Genomic DNA, 20,737 nt, shown 5'->3' with positions numbered 1-20,737 from the left:
GAGATTCACAGAGCCGTAACTATGTGACTCACACAGTGCTAAGACCTCCCTAATTAATTACTTCCTTTAACCCTTTGAGGTGGCTAATTTTATTATTCCCATTTTAGCACTGAGAAAATTGAGGCTCAGAGAGTGACCAGATCAAAGTGCTTTCAAAAACCATCTTCAAAGATATCTCCGCTATAACAAAATCCTCACCAAAAACTTAGAAGAATTCTGGCTTTCTATCCTCGTTTTTGAAACCTCAATGAGAAATTGACGGCTTCAATAGAGATTCTGTGAACAGGCTTTTATCTCAGAAAGAGGGTGATATTTTCTACATTTTCCCATTTCCCCATTGAATCCCCCTTCAACCTGAGAGCTAGGCATGGTTGTGATACCCCTTTTACAGATGAGAATGAAGAGGCTTTGAAAGTGGTGCCTTGCCAAAGCTTATAGATTTGAACCCATGTGTGACTCCAGATCCCCTTCTCCAGGATAAACTGCCTTTCAGGACGAACTGTCCTTCTTAGGACTAAGCGCAGGCATATATTACTTCTTTGCAGAAATGAAAATGAAGGAACAAGATGATGATGGGGATTTCCAAATGTGGATCCTTTATTCAGATGCCAGGTTGCTGGGGGAGGAGGGAGGAGATTTGGCCATCAAGAAAGACTTGGTGTCAGACGGCTGTTTGCATATGGTGATCTTCGTTTCTTGTAGCCGGTGACAAGTGGGTTACCAGGTTCTGCGGGCAGAAATATATTTTAGGAATCACTCTGGCCCAGGCACTATGGACAATAAATATTTCCTGAATAAATGATGGTTGAATAAGTTAATGAACAAATGAATGACAGCCCTGCTTGTTATCACCCCAGCAAATGTCCGACATCTTGCATCTTTCAAAAACCCATTTACAACGCCGAGCCCTAGACGCCTTGCCTGCTCTGCCCCCAGATTCCAGAGGCAGCCACCCTCTCTCCCATCTCTGTTTGGGGAGCCGCATCCAGGAGATTTGCTGCAGCAGCAGGAACCGGCTGACAACACAATTCTTCCCGTTTCCAGGGAAAGCCTTTATTTTGCTTTGTTCTGCACTTGAAGGGAGCATGCACAAGGCTGCCAGAACAGCTCAGCTACTTTAGGCTGTGCTGTTTGGAACGAGGGATGTTAAGCAGAAAGGCCCAGGCTGATGGGGGACTGGGAGGCTGCCTTCCAGCCCATCCCTGCTGCTTGACCTTGGATGCATCATTGGTGGTGGAACGTAGGTTCAACTATCTTTAAAATCAAGGCTGGGCCGGCTCGGTGGCTCACGCCTGGAATCTCAGAACTTTGGGAGGCGGAGGCGGGCGGATCACCTGAGGTTGGGAGTCCAAGTCCAGCTTGGCCAACATGGTGAAAGCCTGCCTCTACCGAAAATACAAAAATTAGCTGGGCGTGGTGGTGTGTGCCTGTAGTCCCAGCTATTCGGGAGGTGAAGGCAGGAGAATCACGTGAATCAGGGAGGCGGAGGCTGTAGTGAGCCGAGATTGTGCCACTGGGCGATAGCGTGAGACTCTGCCTCAAAAAAAAAAAAAAAAAAAATCAAGGGCCTGGCATGGTGGGTCATGCCTATAATCCCAACACTTTGAGAGGCCCAGACAAGGAGGATCGCTTGAGGCCAGGAGTTTGAGACCAGCCTCAGCAACATAGTGAGACCTGTGTCTCTATAAAATTTTTTTTAAAAAATTAACCAGGCATGGTGGCACATGCTTGTAGTCCCAGCTACTCAGGAGGCCAAAGCAGGAGGATTATCTGAAGCCAGGAATTTGATACCAGCCTGAGAAACAAAGCTCTCTGCAAAAAATATTTTAAAAATATTAGCTGGGCATGGTGGCATGTGTGCACCTATAGTACTCAGGAGGCTGAGGCTGGAGGATTGTTCGAGCCCAGGAATTCAAGGCTGCTGTGAACTGTGATTATACCACTGCACCCTAGCCTGGGTGACAGAGCAAGACCCTGTCTTTAAAAAAAAACAAGCAGGCTGGAAGAAATGCTCCCAGAGTCTTTTCTAGGTCAATGACATACCTTCATTTAGGTGGTAGGCAGACCAACAGTGCCTTGCAGGGAGCAGCAGCTGAATACATCCTTGCTGTTCTGATTTCAAAAAACATCAATCCCTCCCTCCCTCCCTGCTCCTTCCCTCCCTCCCTCCCTCCCTCCCTTCCTTCCTTCCTTCCTCTCTCCCTCTCCTTCCTGTCTTTCTCTCTCTTTCCTTCCTGTCTTTCTCCTCTCTCTCCTTCCCTCCTTTCTCTCCCTCCCTCCCTCCTTTCCCTCCCTCCCTCTTTCTTTCCTTCTTTCCTTCTTTCTTTCTTTCTTTCTTTCTTTCTTTCTTTCTTTCTTTCTTTCTTTCTTTCTTTCTTTCTTTCTTTTTCTTCTCTGTCTCTCTCTCTCCCTCCCTTTCTTTCTTTCCTTCTTTCTTTCCTTTTCCACCTAGGCTGGAGTGCAGTGGGCGTGTTCTCGGCTCACCACAAACTCCTCCCCGGTTCCAGCAATTCTCCTGCCTTAGCCTCCTGTTTGTTTTAATAAAGATAGGGTTGCACCTTGTTGGCCAGGCTGGTCTGAACTCCTGACCTCAGGTGATCTGCCTCCCTCGGCCTCCCAAAGTGATGGGATTGCAGGCAAGAGCCACCGCGCTGGCTCTTGCTCCTTTCCTGAGCGGCTATTTTGAGAGCGATGGAGGGGAGAGGGTATTAGATCCCTGACCTTGAGGTCGGGGAGGGGAGGGTGATGCTAAGTGGTGGACGAAAGACGTGAAGATAATGAGAAATTGCATCAACTTTAAGCAGGCTGTTTCTGGGTCTAGAAGCAAGCAAAAATAAGGCGGGAGGGGGTGGGGGGAAAAAAAAGAAGCATTTATTTTGGAGCCATGTCGGAAGCACAAGTGTCAGGGGCTGAAAGGCCGCCTTCTCCTGCGGGCTAAAGGTGTGTGCGACAGCCCGCACATTGAAATGAGGGAGCGATTAGACCGCGCTTGCTTCTGAAGACGGATTTCTTGGTAGGGGGAGCGGGCTGGGGGGCTGGGCCTGTGTAAAGGGGACGGCAACATTAGGCTTTGGCAAGTTAATTAGGGTTCAGGAGTCCAGCGAGCGAGCAGGGGGAGAGGCTGGATTTGCATAAAGCCCATTTACATAATGTTCTTCACAAATTGTGCAGCCAGAAGGCAGGGAGGGGGTGGGGAGGGAAAGGGCTGGGGAGGGGGAGGTGGTTAGACGCCCGAGGCAGCCGCCGCCAAAGGGGGAAGGGCGAGGCCCGAGATGGGACCCGCTCCTTCTTCGCCACTCTCTCCACCTCTGCCCTCCTCTGTCTGCACCAGGGCCACCCCTGCCTATCTCGGCCCCCACCTCCATTCTGGGCCGGACCCCACACTGCCCCCACCATAGGGCCGGCCCAGAGCAGTCAGATTTCTAAACTGCCTCTATGGTCACGGGTCTCCCTTGCTTTAACCCTTTCTGGGACTCCTGGCTGCACTTAGGGTCAAGTCCCGGCTCCCTAGCCAACCTATGTGACTCCTCGTGGTGGTCTTGCCCCTTTCACCCTCCTGACCTGGCTTCCTTCTAGTCCCCTCTTCCTAGCTAAGCTCAGTCCCACTGAAAAGCTCGTGTCCCTGGACTCCTTTGGCTCTCACAAGCCTCCTCCGCTCCTGTCTTGTCACCTGTCCTGGAATGTCCCTACCACAAAAGCTAGCTTCTCTGTGGCAACCTCACCTCCTGCTGCACCAAATACTCTGCTCTTGGGGCATTTTCTGAAGTCCCCATAACTTTCTCAAGTGGACTGCTAGCCCCCTTTTGTGCGACCAGGGAACCTTCACCCACCTGTATTCCAGAACTTACCACGCTGTATAGTAACCGCACTGGGGAAGGTCTCTTTCCCCACTGTGCTGTGACTCCTCCAGAAAGGAACTTGCCTGATGCAAACAGTAGATGCCCAAAACTGTTGATTGAATGAATGAAATATGTCATCTCAGCCAGAGATTGAGACCAGGTTTCAGTCTGCCTGAAATGAGCCTGACCAGCTCTCTGATTTCTCTGGGGTTCTGTCTACACCTTCTTTCCTTACTGGGTTCCTCAGCCTGTCCTGTGTTAGTAGCTGCAGAGGGTGAAGAAGCTGTGGTGACTTCTGAGCCGAATTCTCCACTGAGGGAAGCAGGCTAAGACAGGCAAAAGGGCAAAGGGCAACCCAGGCTGGGCACACAGCATGTGCAAAGGCCTGGTGGCCGGAAAGTGCATGGAATGTTTGGAACGTGGAAGAGGATTGAGTGGGTTAAAGCCAGAGATGAAAGATGGAAAATATGGCGAGGCTCCAATCTAAGCTTAAGAGGCTGAAAAAATTCTGGTAGATTTTTGTGAACCTCTGAAGCTTTGTGATCGAGGAGAAGAAAGAAGAAAGTTGCATCCACTGAGCACTTACTGCGTGCCACTGAACAGGTGATGTAATTCAATGGCCAAGCACAGTAGGGATTATTCTCCCCATAATTACCAGTGTGGAGGATGCCGAGCCTGCTGGAGTCACTTGCCTGAAACCTCACAGCTGCAAAATGGTCAAGCAGGGCTTTGGACCCCTGGTTTCCAAATCCTGCGCTGCCTTCTGAATTCAGTGCATTTGTGTTTTAGAAAAGCATATAGAATAGAAGGGAAATAGAAGAGAGAAAGAGGCAAAGAGAAAGACAGTTGGGGGGAGGCAAGCAGTCATTTAGAAAGAGAGAAAAATGGAAAGAGAGAAGAGAGGAGAAAGACGGGAGAAGAAAGGGAGAGAAAAAAGGAGAGGGAAGAAAGGAATAAAGAAAGAGAGGAGAGAGAAAAGGGAAAGAGAGAAGAGAAAGGAAAAAGAAAGAAAGGAGAAGAAAGAGAGAAAAAGAAAAGATCATGTCCTTTGCAGGAACGTGGATGGAGCTGGAGGCCATTATCCTTAGCAAACTAACACCGGAATGGAAAACTAAATACTGCATATTCTCATTTATAAGTGGGAGCTAAATGACAAAAATAAATGGACACATAGAGGGGAACAACACGCACTGGAGCTTATCGGAGGGTTGAGGATGGGAGGAGGGAGAGGATCAGGACAAATAACTAATGGGTCGTGGGCTTCATACCTGGGTGATAAAATAATCTGTACAACAAATCCCCATGACAGAGGTGTACTTCTATAGTAAAACTGCACATGTACCACTGAACTTAGAGTAAAACTTAAAAAACAAAGAAAGACAAGAGCAGAAGGGAAAAGAGAGAGAGAAGAGAGGGGAGAGAAGAAAGAGGAGAAAAAGAAAGTGAGAGAGGGGAGGGGAGAGGAAGAGAGGGGAGAAAGAAGAGAAGGGAGAGAGAAGGAGAGAGAAAAGAGTGAGGGAAAGAGAGAAGAGAGGAGAGAGAGGAAGAGAGGAGGAAGTGGAGGAGAGAAGGCTGGGAGGAAAGAGAGGAGACTCAGGTGTCAGTCACCCTGCAGGGCGGCAGGGATGCTCCCGCTCCTAGGCAGAGCTGTCCAATAGAACTTTCTGTGATCTCTAATCTGCCCTCCAAATCAAGTGCTCAGTAGACTCGGGTAGCTACTGAGCACTTGAAAAGTGGTTAGCGCAACTGAGAAGCTGAATTTTTGTTGTATTTAGATTTATATTAAATGCTCACATAAAGGTAGCGGCTACAGTGTTGGACGGTGCAGCTTTAAGAGTAGTCCTTTTTTCCTTCAAGGTCCTGGCTTGAATTTTCTCTGGGTCCTTCTCGGCCTCCCCTTCTGTGACTCTGTTCTGAACCACACATCCCTGATGTTTCCTTCCCTCATATTCCTGGACATCCCACCCACACCGAGGTTTAATTTTAGCTGATTCTCTCTCAAGGACAAAGTATATATTTTTATTTTAATTTATGTCGCCTGAACCATTTCCAAGTTTTACTTTTAGAACCTGTCAATATTAGTGACATGTGGCATTTTAGGTACTTTTCTGCTGGTGGGGCCTAAATTTATTGTCATTTTATGTCACTCGGCAAAATGCACAAAATGCCAGAAGTGTTATAAACAGAGACGATTTATGTTCGGGTTGGGGTGAGGTTAAGAGAATGAATATAATCAATTTTTTTTTCAGAGACTTTTATGTGAGTGTGAGGGCCAGCAGGTGCACATTTGAAGCTCAGTGGGAAGTGTTTTCCAAGCAACAGGAGACAGCAGATGCAGACGGGGTCCAATTACTGCTGCTCACAGCTGATCACGCCATGCACTTGTGTGAGGATACCTGGCTCCTGGTCTCAGGTCCCTAGTGTGGGGCTATGCACACTGTAGGCGCTCAGTTAAAGCTTGTGGAAGAAGGGATGGAGAAAGGGCAGGAGACCTAAGTGGGAATTCTAAAGACCCCTCTGTTCAACCCCCGTCAGAGTGATCTTTCCGGACCTTGTCACTTAACTGCTCAAAACCTTTCAATGGCTTCCTAGTACCCCTATGTTCTGACTTACAGGGTCCTGCAAGATCTGCACCTGAGGATGTCTCTAAGGGACTTGGAATGCTCTGAAAGTTTCATATCTTTGCTCCTTGCCTTCCCATGAGCTCCTCCTGTTCCTGGGAGTGCTCCCTCCTCTTTCTTGGCCCTTCTTCAGTAACCAACTCAAACTCAAACTCCTCTGTCCTTGCACCCTTTACCTTTTATCCCTCCAATGAGAGTTTGGTGTTTCCTGTTGGTACCTTATACACAGTCATCCCTGGGTACCCATGAAGGATTGGTTCCAGGATACCAAAATCCACGAATCCTCAAGTCACTGATACAAAACGACATAGTATTTGCATATAACCTACACAATCCACCTGTATGCTTTACATCATTTCTAAATTACTTATAATACCTAATATAATGTAAATGCTATGTAAATACTTGTTATACTCTATTGTTTAGGGAATAATGACAAGAAAAGAAGTCTGTACATGTTCAGTACAACCATTTTTTTTTTTTTTTTTTGAGACAGCGTCTGTCTCTGTCACTCAGGCTGGGGTTCAGTGGCTCCGTTATAGCTCACTACATCCTCCACCTCCTGGGCTCAAGGGGTTCTCCCATTCAGCCTCCTGAGTTGCTAGAACTGTAGGCATGCACCACCACACCTAGCTTATTTTTTGATTTTTTGGAGAGGCAGGATCTTGCTTTGTTGCCTAGGCTGATCTCAAATTCCTGAGCTCAAGCAATTCTCCTGCTTCGACCTCCCAAAGTGCTGGGATTATAGGTGTGAGCCACTGTGCCTGGCTGAAAATACTTTTTGTGTTACATCTTCTTATGTTACATTGAGTGGGTAAGTGAGTGAGAATCCTTAAATATAACAGAGAAACAGAAACCTAAGGGCCTGTAGATTGTGTTGCCTTACAAGATTCAGGTGAATTGCTTTTTGACTCTTCCAATAAGCTCTCAAGTATAGTTTAAAAAAAAATTTTTTTTTTAACAGAGGTGGTGTCTCACTATGTTAGGCCAGGCTGGTCTCCAACTCCTGGCCTCAGGTGATCCTCCCCATCCAACCTCCCAAAGTGCTGGGATTACAGGCATGATCTACTGCGCCTGGCCTGCAACCATCCTTTTTTTCCCCTGATTATTTTCAATGTGTTGTTGGTTGAATCCACAAATGCAGAATCCAAGAATATGGAGGGCCAACTGTATGTCTGCATTACAGGGCTCCACATGTTGCCTTGCTTGCTTCCCTGTTGCCACCAGAAGATCACGCACCACTGGGTGGCATGGTCTGGAGAGTCCTATTCATCTTCATCCTGGGCCTGAACAGAGAAACTGACAATTGAAAGATAATTGAATGACATAATGAATGGGTGTAAATTGGGTTGGTCCCTCACCGTCTCCACTTCTTATCCATGTTGGATCTGGTAAGTCAATTACCACCATCACCTACTCACTTTCCCATTTCCAAACCTTATAACTGTTATCTTTTCCTCCATTCTCCTTGTCCTTATGAGTTTATGCCTTTAAAACAAATCCTTTATTATAATAGTATTGTCTTTTCGGGAAGGAAATATATTAGAGGAGTGTGTTCAATCCACTATCTTCCCTGGAAGTCAGTAACAAATGAAAGGAAATTTATCTGATAGACTGTGGGCAAGTCACTTCTCTCCCTACAGCCTCTGATTCTTCACCTGTGGCATGAGGAAGTTGGGCTGGATGAGTTCTAGGGTCCAGCCAAAGTCTGCGAGTGAGTCAGAGCTGGATTGGATGTGCCTAGTGGGCCACAGACATGGATTTTACATAACAGCAGTCACTCTCTGGGATCCCTACTCCGGCCAGTGCTCCCCTTGGACTGCTAATTCTCTTTCCACACATTCAGTTTCTGACTCCCAAACTCTGAGGACGATGGCAGGTTCTGAGGTCCCTCCCACCTTGTACAACTCACAGTGACAGTAACTGTCTCAGTCTGTTCAGGCTGCTTATAACAAAGGAGCATGGACTGGGTGGCTCATAAACAACAGGAATTTATTCCTCACAGTTCTGGAGGCTGAAAGTCCTACAACAGGGCCAGCAGAATTGATTCTGGTGGGGGTGATGGGGGTTTTCTTCCAGGTCGCAGACTACCAACTTCTTGCTGTATCCTCACATGGTGGAAAGGGTGCTGGGGTGCCCCATGCGGTTTCTTTAATGAGGGCACTAATTCTATTCATGAGGGCTCCACCTTCATGACCTAATCACCCCCACTGGTCCCACCTGCTAACAACATCATGCTGGGGGTAAGGATTTCAATATATGATTTTTGGGAGAACATATTCAGTTCATAGCAGTGACTGACACTTGTCCAGTTCAGTGGCTTACTCAGAGACCTCATCTTGACCTAATGCTTGTGCCAACCTGGTGAGAAATCTGGAATCCCATTCCACAGATTAGAAATCTGAGGTTTAGAGAGGGGAAGGGACTCATCTAAGGCCACAGAGCAAGTCAGTAAGGACCCAAGGTGGCAGTCGTGGTCCAACTGACCTACATTCCTGGAGTGTCCAGTATCCTGCCCATGGTGACTGCTCAGCTAACATTTGTTTGGAATGAAAGGTGACTACACTTGAGTTGGGGTAGTCAGGATCATGGCGACAGCCATGAGGGCAAGAAACAGCATTTTAAAAAGCATTTACTTAGTGTGACATTTTCAGAGCTATTCCATGCCACAGCGTGGATTGGTACTTCTTCATTCTTTATGGCTGAATGATACTCCATTGTATACCACATTTTGCTTATCCATCTGCTAATGGGCATTTGAGTCGTTTTCACCTTTTGGCTATTGTGAACAATGCTGCTGTGAACATTCATGTGCAGGTACATGTCTGACTCTAAGTGAAAGAAGCTCAACACAAAAGGTCACATACTATATACGATTCTATTTGTATGAAATATCTAGAATAGGTAAATCCATAGAGACAGAAAGTAGATTAGTGGTTGCTGGAGCTGGGAGAAAGAGTGAAAAGGGAATGGCAGCCAGGCGCAGTGGCTCACGCCTGTAATCCCAGCACTTTGGGAGGCCGAGGCGGGCGGATCACAAGGTCAGGAGATTGGGATCATCCTGGCCAACATGGTGAAACCCCATCTCTACTGAAAAATACAAAAATTAGCTGGGCATGGGCGTGGTTGTGTGTGCCTGTAGTCCCAGCTACTCAGGAGGCTGAGGCATGAGAATTGCTTGAACCCAGGAGGCGGAGCTTGCAGTGAGCCAAGATCGTGCCACTGCACTCCAGCCTGGCAACAGAGCGAGACTCTGTCTCAAAAAAAAAAAAAAAAAAAAGAAAAGGGAAAGGCTACTGACGGTATGAGGTGTTCTTTGGAGGTAATGACAATGTTTTGGAACTAGACAGAGCTATGGTTGCACAACACTGTGAGTGAACTAATGCTGTTGAATTGGATACTTTAAAGTTGTTAATTTTATGTAATGTGAATTTCACCTCAATCAAACAATGAATGACTTAAGACTTCTCTCCAGTAACATTCAACAAAGCCTTCTGTGTGTCTAGTAAGTGTTTGATTCTCCAGTTTAAAACACATAGCACACACTTGGGAAACATTTGTGATATCGGTTCACCAGTGGGCAAGTTGATGGTTTCTGTCTTTAGCCTTGATACTCCCAGTCAAGTTCCCAGATCAGTGGCTCGGCATCCCCAGGAGCTGGTTAGAAATACAGAATTGTTGGCAACCCCAAACCCAGATCTACTGAATCTCTGCTGTATGGCATGTGTTTGCCTCTGCAAACCACTTTCCTGCTATCCTTATCTAATCACTGAAGAGAGAAACTGTGAAAGAGGGATTGAGGCTAAATCTCCCTGAAGTTTGTCCTCGATGAATAGATGTGCGGCTCACCTTCTCCCTCTCCCTCTCTCTCTCTCTCTCTCTTTTTTCCTTCTTTTTCTCTTTTCTCCCAGGTCACTCTCTTTCTGTCCCTCCCACCCTCTCCTCTCTCCCATACCTCTCCCATTCAGTAGAGTCCCTTCTCTCCTGCATTCTCTGAATTGATTTTTCTCACTCATCTTGGCAGGTCAGTAATCACCATTCTCAGCAGAAATTCCTTCCATTTCATTACACCGGGTGAGAAATCCTGGGCAGCAGGGGGTGGGGTAGGGGCTGTGTTTCATTTCACTCCCATCTCTGTGTCAGATGGGGATAGAGGAATCTCCACACTGAGCATCCCACAGGAGGAAGGCCAGTGCTGGGAAGGGATGGAGACCCCTTGGTGGCTCTTTTCAGCTTCATGGTCCTGTTCTGCGGCTCATCCCAGCTCCCAGGACTCCTGCCTTTCTCTGTCCTCAACAATCGCTCACATTTGTGGGAATTCCAAGGCTGGCAGAACCTATTTCTATGCTTTGCTCAGTTTAATCCTCACAACACTTCTGAGAGGTTGGCATTGTCACTTCCTTCATGTTACAGGAGAAGAAAGTGAGGCTCAGAGATACTTGCAAGACACCTGGGAATGAAAGCCGGTCTCCAGGCTCAGGCAAGGTTGTCCTGGACTATACCAGAGCCACATAATAAAAGGATCATGCTGCCCATCCACCTGCCAGCCATGGTGGGTTCTAGCAGAAAGAGCCCGACATTTGTGATCCTATGGACTTGGGGTCCAGTCCCAGCTCTGCCACTTACTGGCCATGCCACTCTGGGCAAATTGCCCCATCTTTCTGGCCCTTCCACTCCTTAGCTGTTCACACGGGATTGAGGGGGGGATGGGAGAGACCTGCCAGAGTACAACACCTAAGAACAAGGAATTCTGTAATGCAAACCAGCTCTAGAACCCAGAGAGGACCCACCATCTCTTGGAGGCACAATTTCCCTATTTTCAAAGCATATTTAGAAAAAACACCTACTTTCTGTGTTGTTGCAAGAACTGCGTGAACTATCACAGCTCTCATGCAGCTTTAAGCACATGCCTGGAACACGAACAAGCACTCGATAAATAAATACCCTGGATGGAAATAATATTATTATAGTTCAAGGATTTAAGATGCTTTCACAATGGCAGATGGACCCTGAATTCAGAAATGGAAAATGTGAACGAAACGTGTGCTTAGAATTAAGAACATCATCCTGTGTATGGTGCCTGCCCCAAGTGAGGCACAAGGTGAAGCATTTTACAGACGTTTTCCTATTGAATCCCGATGAAGAGTCCTACAGGGTAGGGTGTAGTCTCCCCATTACATAGGCGAGAAAACTGAGGATTGAGGACATGAAGTTACTTCTTCTAACTCCTATAGTGTGTAAGAGGTAAAGCTGAAATCAACTGAGATCAGTCTGCTACCAAATCCAAAGTACAGATGAAAAAAACAAAAAATCAGATGTGAATATGTTTTGCAAACTACATAGTTCTAGTCATGTGTGTAGGGTGAAAGATGGAGGCAAACATCATCATCATCATCGCATTGTCATATCTATTAAACATTAGATATCATCATCATATCTACTAAGCATTAACTGCTTATCACGTGCCAAACACTGGGCTAAGGGATTTACATGGATTAGCTCATTTAAGCTCTGCAACAACAACTCTGTTATAATCCTCATTTCACAGATAAGCAAACAGGCTCAGAGTGGGAAAGCAATTTACCCTAGGTCACACAGCCAGGAAGTGGTAAAGCTGGGTTCTGACTTCAGGGCTTACAGGCTCCAGAGTGGAGTCCTTAACCCTTCACCTGAAATTGGAAGCTACTAATCTTGGCTACAGGGAGTTTAGCTGGCAGGACCCTCTCAGCCCTTGGGGACCTCCCTATCGCCCCGTGCCCCAATCTGGACTCCAAACTGGGAGTGGACTAGGCTCCCACCCATATCTCTGTGATCAGCCCGTCTTCAGATCAGGCTGTCCCTCTCCTAGCCCGTCGGAGCCCCAGCCGGGACCATGCTGTATGCAGATCACCCCATTAAAATTTCATGCGGATTCAAAAATTCAGTGTTGACTCCGGTGACGCAAGTAAGTATGAAAATTCCGAGGAAGGCACACTGTTACTGAAATCAAATGGTTGAACGGCCACTAATGAGGCAGACAAGGAGCCTCGCTCACCCTCTGAGGATTGAGGAGAGACGAGAGGAGCAATCGCGCTACATTATTCATGCCCTCTTGTTTGAGTTTCAGATCTCAAGGAGGCTCTGGAAGGGGAAGGCAGAGAGGGCAGAGGCGGCGGGAGGAGGGGGTGGCAGCCTAGACAGGGCCCCCACTCTGCCAGCTGCGGAAGGCCGGGTGACTAATTGACAACTACTCACTGATCCCCTTCCCTAGGGCGCCCCTCTTCCATCTCTCATTTTTAGCTCCGGCCCACAAGCACCTCCCTTGCACCTGCCACGGTGCCCAGATATCCCCCAGCAGTGGCTGTGTGAGTGTGAGATGCAGAGGAAGACGTGGCGGCTGGGCGGTCCTGGCTCTGTGTGATCTCGGGCAAGTGACTAAACCTCCCTGAACCTTGATTTTTTGTTCCCCTTGTAAAATGGGAAAGCAGAAGGAATGGCTCCTCTACCTACTCTGGGGAGAGGTAGCAGTTCTGAGAGTCAAATGCCGCATTGCCGTGCTTCTCAAGTGTGAACGCTCAGGTGAATCCCAGAGGAGCTTGTTGGGATACTGGTGCTGATTCAGTAAGGCTGGGGCAGGGCCTGAGATTCTGCATTCCAACCAGCTCCCGGGTGAGGCCCGTGTTGCTGGCTTGCAGCCCACCCTGTGAGCAGCGGGGCCGTACAGATAGGAAAGCACCTTATAGCGACCACTCGCTGGTCTAAGCCTCTCTGTGCATCAGCATTACTGGGGAGTTTGTGAAAATGCAATGCCTTTCCACATCCCCCGACGGTCTGCTTTAACTGGTTAGGTCCAGGCACTTGTACTTTTTAATTCTCCCCCTGACACCCGCCCACCATGGCTCTTATACGCAGCCAGACTTTTGTAGTTCTTGTTACTAATATGTCATTATTGTTAATGGCCCTCATAGTTTCTTTTTTCTTTTTCAAGACGGGGCTCACTCTGTTGCCCAGGCTAGAGTGCAGTGGTGCACTCAAGTGATTCTCCCACCTCACCCTCCCCAGTAGCTGGGACCACAGGCACATGCCACCATGCCTGGCTAATTAAAAAAATAATGTAGAGACGAGATCTTGCTGTGCTGCCCAGGCCAGTCTTGAACCCCTGAGTTCAAGTGATCTGCCCACCTTGGGCTCCCAAAGTGCTGGGATTACAGGTGTCAGCCACTGTGCCTGGCCCCCCCTTATATCTTATGACCATTTTGCAAGCTTCCTTTTCTTCAACTCCTCTTAAACGTCAGTGCCACAATGCTTTCTCTCTTTTCCCTGAGCAAACCCGTTGTCAAGAAAGAGGCTGAAGAACCAATTGCTCCCACTCGGAGGAGGAAGGAATGCTTCACCCCCGGGAACTGAACTGTTTCCAGGGGATGTCACCTCCCTCCAGGTTCTAATGGTGCACTTCGGGTCCCACTATCTGAATAGTGCACCTGGGGCAAGTTTGCACCAGGGGTCACCTGGGCAGCTGCCCCCCTTCTCTTTCTAAGATTGAGGCCTGACCACACTGATAACACATTCTCTAGAAGGAGAAACCAGGTTTCAGACAAGCCATGGAGGTAAAACCAGCTCTAGAGAGAAGGAATTGATTTCCGCCAGAGAAACCTGCACAGAATGTACAATCCCATCGTTGTCCATGCACCCAGCATAACCAATAAACAAGTTCCCCAGTCCTCCCTGCATTTCCTAATTATTACTCAGCTATAAAAATCCCTTCTCCCTCCTGCCAACATTATCTTAGTAAACGTTATGAGCGCTCACGAGGTTAATGCAGGGCTGTAAATCCGCAGTGGGTCGAACAAGTGAGACTTGAGGAACTGTTCATAAATCTATGGGAACAGCTCCAGTTTGTTTATTTAATAAAATATCATTTCATAGAAATGCACAGGGCACTGTGGGGTTCACATCTCGGTGGGCACGCGTGGAGAGGGGTGGGTGGTGGAGGTCTGCCGAGGGTGGGGGTGTGTGTGCACGGGCGTGCAGGCAGACTTCCACGTGGCCTCTGCCTAGAATGGCAGGGCGCCATGCCGTTTATTACTGCACCAGGCATTCTGAACTCAGTACCCGCTCCACTTAAGGCAGCCTGTTGTCTCAGAATTCTTTAATGGGCCTCGTCAATATTTGAAACGGTGCTACAAAGCCCAGGACACGTGTAATGCTGTTTGCACTACATGAACACCTCCTCGAGACAATCTTCTGGGATTTGTTAGGGGCGCTTACCCACAGTGGGCTGTTAAATCAACAAGAAGTCAGGCTTCCCCACACGGCGTGGAATGAAATGCTAAAAGCATGGGCATTGGAGAAAACAGACATGCCTTCTAACACCAGATTTGCCACCTACTGGGAAGACGGCCTTGGCATTCACCTCTCTGGCCTCGATTCCCTTCTCTGTACCGTGGAGATGATCATCTGTACTTTATGGAATACAGATGTGATATGCTGAGAGACTAGAGTGGAGCAGTAAGTTTGCTCTTTTTTTCTTTTTTTTCTTTTTTTGAGATGGAGTCTCGCTCTGTCACCCAGGCTGGAGTGCAGTGGCGAGATCTCGGCTCACTGCAACCTCTGCCTCCTGGGTTCAAGCAATTCTCCTGCCTCAGCCTCCTGAGTAGCTGGAACTACAAGTGCACCACCACGCCTGGCTACTTTTTGTATTTTTAGTAAAGATGGGGTTTCACCATGTTGGCCAGACTGGTCTTGAACACCTGACCTCAGGTGATCTGCCCACCTTGGCCTCCCAAAGTGCTGGGATTACAGGCATGAGCCAACACACACAGCCTCCTTTCATTTCTCTCTCATTTACTTGTGAGTTTTCAGCATTGCAGTATGCTGAGATGACTTTGTAAGTTAGTTTTGGCTGAAGGTCATCTACAGAGCCCCCATTCTTTTCTTTGTAATTGTCTGGGCCCCGAACTCAAAAGGCAGTGGAATGGGATCAATGGAAATGGGAGATTCTGCAGAACTGGGGTGTGGCATTCCTGCCCATAGGGGTTTAGCATCCCTGAGTCACCCCATCATAGAGTGCTGTGAATCATGTTACTGAAGGAAATAGGCAGTGTGATCTAGTGGTGAGGACCATGGAGTTGGCAGCCCTGGGTTTGAGTTCTAATTCAAACACTTAACTATCTGAGCAGCCTCTGTGGCCAAGTAATTGAAGCCCTGGGTTCTTGGGAATTGGAGATGTTAATACCCACTTTTTCGGGCTCTGAGCATTCTGTGAGCTAATATGGGTAAAGTGTGTGCGTAGACATGGCACATCGTACAAACACAATAAACCAAGGACAGATGGAGAGTGGAGAAGGAAAACAAGAGGCAGAAGCAAGGGTGACTAACCTGTCCCAGTTTTCTCAGACCTGCTCCATTCTTAAAACAGGAAAGTCCTACATCCTGGGAACTCCCTTAGTCCTGGAAAAACTGGATGGTTGATTGCCTTTGCAGGAATGGACAAGTCAATGATTGAAGCACTCTTAACTCTGGGTTTAATTTGGCTACCGCTATTGATGATTTAATAACAGCTGGCTGATTATGGAGGCTTCATCTAAAAGACTCTAATTCCCCAAGGCTAATTGTTGAGCGTTTGATTAACCCAGTGGCTCTCATTAGAATCACCTGAAGAGCTTTCTAAACATACCAATGACTGAGCCTCACCCCTAACTAGGGTTTCTCTGCCTTGACGCTATTGACGTATTGGGCTGGATAATTTTTGTTGGGGCAGGTAGTGGGTAGTGGAATTGTTGTGTGCATTGTAGATGTTGAATGGCACCCTTGGATTCTATCCTGAAGATACCAGGAGCCATGTCCCAGTCACACGACAACCAAAAATGTCTGCAGACATTGCTCAATGTCCCCTGAAGGGCAAAAATCACCCCCAATTGAGAACAACTGCTCCAGGCTAATTTAAGAATCTGGGGGCAGATTCTTAAGAATCTAAGAAATTAAGCTTTGGTGTTTCACATTAAGTTCCCTGCCCCCAGCTGACTATATATAGCATTTGGCTAAGACCAACCTCACTGCCAATGTGGATGGTGCTGACATCCAAGAACTTTAGAAGGGGCTGGAGCTGACTTGGGGTTGGGTCCAGAATGACTATACAGAAGAGGCTGTGGGCAAAGACCTCACATGATAAGGGAGGTGCTGAATTCCTACTCTTTTTGTTTATGTATTTATTTATTTATTTTTGAGACGGAGTCTCGCGCTGTCGCCAGGCTGGGGTGCAGTGGTGCAATCTCGGCTCACTGCAACCCTCTGCCTCCCAGTTTCAAGTGATTCTCCTGCCCCAGTCTCCCAAGTAGCTGAGACTTCAGGCGTGTGCCGCCACGCCTAGCTGATTTCTATATTTTTTTAGTAGAGACGAGGCTTCACCATGTTGGCCAGGATGGTTTTGATCTCTTGACCTTGTGATCCACCCTCCTCGGCCTCACAAAGTGCTGGAATTACAGGCATAAGCCACCGAACCTGGCCCTACTCTTAAATATTCCCTTTCCCCCACCTTGGTGTACAGCCCAAACCTCACCATTAGATAGGAGTTCTTGCAGAAAGTTCAGAGTGCTGTGTTTTGAGTTGTCCTCTTCTAAGTTCTTCTGGAAGGCAGATCATGACATTGCTTTTGGTCCCTGATGACCTCTTCAGGGTGGAGACAGTGCTGGTCCTCAAGATGTTTTGACACGCTAAATCATTTGCTCCCCACAGCTCTCCTAGGTGAGGTGGATTTCTTTGCACGTTTTATGGAAAAATGATGTTCAGAGAGTTTTAAACAATTTTCTGAAGCTCACACAGCTGGTTGGCAGCACAGATTAAAACAAAACCCAGGACAATCACTAACTTCTAGTGACTGGCCCACTCTGACATGTTTCCTCCTGTCCCTTAGACAGCCAAGTGCTGGCTGAGCACAGTGGGGATGGGAGTGGGACACGAATACCTTGGCCAAGAAGGAAACATTCATGGCTGCTTTCTTCATGCCAAGTCTTGCACTTATATTATCTCCTTGAATAGTCCCAATGTCCCGGGGCAGCAATGCCTATGATTCCCCCTTTTGGGGAGGAGAATTCTGAGGCCTAGACAAAGGAAGCAATTTGCCTAAAGTCATGCATCCATTAGCAAGGGGAGGTGCCCTGATCTCAAAATCAGGCTGGGGGAAGAGCATTATATATGGATTAATATTTTAAATTTCTCAGCTGTTAAATGAGAGGGATTCCTTATTTTTTATTTATTTATTTATTTATTTATTTTTTATTTTTTGCAGCATTCCAGTGCTCAGAATTATTTAACAGCTCTGAATGGAAGCATCCACCAGTTATATGTGTCTCTTTGGCATTCCGATGACTGGAAACATTAGACATTTTCTATGTTGATTGATCAGAGCTATCGTCATCCCTCTGCTAACAAAGTCCTCCTTTAATTGGGAGGTTTCAGCCTAGCTCGGCTCTGATTGGCTCACACCTTACAGGAAGCATCTAAAGGTCTTACAGCCGAGACAGGAAGTGACTCTGTGTGAGGTCAGCATTTCTCTTCTTTTCTCCAAGGCCACCATAATCCATATGGAGTGAAGGGTAGTCACAATGCCATTTTGAAAAGTGATTACAAGGATCATAATAGTACGAATGGTGAATGAGTTTTCCGACTGCCAGGAGAGGAAGCATTTTAGGATTGATTTCAGAAGAGAAATCCATCATTTTGATTTTAACTGTGGCGGTTAACACGATGTTCACTCTAATTTTAGAAACATTTTGAGACAGGAATAGGTTGTACTAGTCTTTGTCAGCCCGTAGGTAACTTACATTTTCTGAGTCTAAAGTGGATACTAGCTAAAAGATTACGTTTAAAGAAAGTTCCCTTTTGTAGAATCACACCAGAAATTTCTAGTGTAATGACAGCATTTCTTAACCCAAGTGGAACTGTGTGTGTGTTAAAATATCTGTGTTAATAACCAGCAACCTTGGAAGTGAGAGGGAAGGGAAAAATGGCGCTAAAAGGAGCCAAATCCCACTTGCATTGGCAGAGGAGACCTGGAAGATAAGACGGAGTTAATCAGTCTGAAATAATGGGTGGTGAGAATTCTGCCATTGAACCACCAATGTTCCCTAGTGTGAAATAATGGGAAAGTCACGGAGACTGAAACAGCACATGAAAAGCCACAGAGCATAAAATACCCAGCTGTACTGGGGGTCCGGGAAAATTTCCAAGTGGTGGGAGCACGAAGTATATGGTGTGGGGAGGTCAAGAGATGTGATGAGTTGAGGAAGGTTTGGACACACTTATCCTACAGTTTGCTTTTTCCCTGACACCCAACAGAGGCAGGCTTTAACCCCCAACCCACCCTGTCTCCACGGACTGGCTTGGATGCCTGTCTTCCTGAGCTCCATCTTCACTGACTCCATGGAGGGCAGAAAACTCATTACCATCAGAGGCTCACGCTAGATGCCCTGTGTGGACCTGTGACTATGTTAGGGTTTGTGTTAAAGGAGTATTAAGATTGCAGGTGAAATTAAGTCTGCACAGCAGTTGACCTTAAAATGGGGGAGATTATCCTGGATTATATGGATAAGCCCAGTGGAGCCACAAGGGTCCTCAAAAGTGGAAGAGGGAGGCGGAAGAGAGAGAGAACCACGGAGATGGCAGCTTGAGGAGGACTCAGCCTGAAAATGCTGGCTTTGAAGATGGAGAAGGGGGCCAAGAGCTAAGGAATGAGGGCAGCCTCTAGAAGCTGGAAAAGGCAAGGGAACTGATTTTCCCCTGTTCTCCAGAGGAAGAACAGCCTTGCTGACACCTTCACTCCAGCCCAGTGAGACCCATTTCAGACCTCTGACCCTCAGAACTGTAATATAATAAGCTCCTAATACTTTTAAGTCACTTAATATATGCTAATTTGTTTCAGCAGCAATAGAAAAGTAATATAGGCCCTTAGTTCTTTAATCTAATAAATGGGTTTAATAACCATTTCTATTTTGTAGTGTATTGAAAATTGAATTAATGTACTACACCAAGTCTTTAGCACAGCCCTTGGCCAATGGTACCCTTTTTATTGATGCCACAGGTGGAATAACCACTGGTCCTCCTGGCTTAGTTCCCTGGCTGCTTTAATGTGGGACTAGAAGAAAGAGACCTAAATTAGGAATCTGACAGACCTGGGTTCAAGTCCAGGCTCTGCCTCTTTCTAATGGCCTTGGACTTGTTCCTACTCTGGAAGAAGTTTTCCAGTCTATATTATGGGTGTGGGAGGGGTGATCTATCACATCCACCAGCAGTGAGCCTCCTGTGAGGATTCAGGGCGGGTGGGCTTTCGTAGCCAACTCAAGGCCCTCAGAGAGGTTTTCTGTAAACATGGTACCTTGCACCAACTCCTTGGGAAGAGATTTTCTCAGGCTTCAGAGCTGAGGGTATTCACCCCTGACCCGCTTGCTTCTTTCTCCAGGGAACGCTCATGTATTCCTGAGAAGTTGGCTGGAACCAAGGGAGCATTCGGAGACCACAGATCCAGTTGACTGGTCCCTGCTGACATCCAGTCCACGTTGTTGGCCACATCAGCTCCTCTTCAAACTCGTGATGCAAATCAACAGCCGAACATGTTGATATTTTTTGTTTCTCTCAGCTAAGCGGATCTCTGAGTCCTCCTGGTGCAGTGAAATGATTTGAGTTTTGCAGCCAAATAGAGTGAGGTTTAAATGGTGGCTAAGCGGCTCATGCCTGTAATCCCAGCACTTTGGGAGGCATAGGCGGCTGGATCACCTGAGGTCAGGAGTTCTAGAGCAGCCTGGACAACATGGTGAAATCCCGTCTCTACTAAAAATACAAAAATTAGCCGGACATGATAATCCCAGCTACCTGGGAGGCTGAGGCAGGAGAATTGCTTGAACCTGGGAGGCAGAGGATGCAGTGAGCCAAGATCGTGCCACTGCACCCCAGCCTGGGTGACAGAGTGAGATTCCATCTCAATAAATAAATAAATAAATAAATAAATAAATAAATAAATAAATGGTGGCTAAGCCGATTGCTTGTGAGCAAAATGGTTAGCCTGCATGAGCCTTGGTTTATCCACCTGATAAATGAAGATACTAACAGTCAACATTAGATAACCATAGAGCCTACCTCATAAGGCCATTACGAGAATTGAGATGTTAGTTCAAGTAAAATGGTGCTATCATTTGGATGACTGTCTCCTCCAAGACTCATGTTGAAATTTAGTCCCCAGTGTTGGAGGGTGGGCCTCATGAGAAGTGTTTGGATCATGGGGAAGATCCCTCATGAATAGGTCAA

General features: G+C 47.1%; 1 long non-coding RNA gene across 1 annotated transcript; it reads left to right on the top strand.

The window, feature by feature from the left end:
- The first annotated feature begins 2,873 nt into the window (after positions 1-2,873).
- On the top strand, positions 2,874-20,130 carry LOC129468161 (uncharacterized). Its single transcript, XR_008652549.2, has 3 exons — positions 2,874-3,013; positions 6,089-6,278; positions 19,896-20,130. It is a non-coding gene; the product is annotated as an uncharacterized lncRNA (long non-coding RNA).
- Positions 20,131-20,737: the final 607 nt, after the last annotated feature.

This window comes from Symphalangus syndactylus, chromosome 18 (genome assembly GCF_028878055.3).
Source record: "Symphalangus syndactylus isolate Jambi chromosome 18, NHGRI_mSymSyn1-v2.1_pri, whole genome shotgun sequence".
In the NCBI taxonomy this organism is placed as follows: domain Eukaryota; kingdom Metazoa; phylum Chordata; class Mammalia; order Primates; family Hylobatidae; genus Symphalangus; species Symphalangus syndactylus.
Note: the sequence above shows the minus strand (reverse complement) of the source record. Positions and strands in the feature narration are given on the sequence as shown.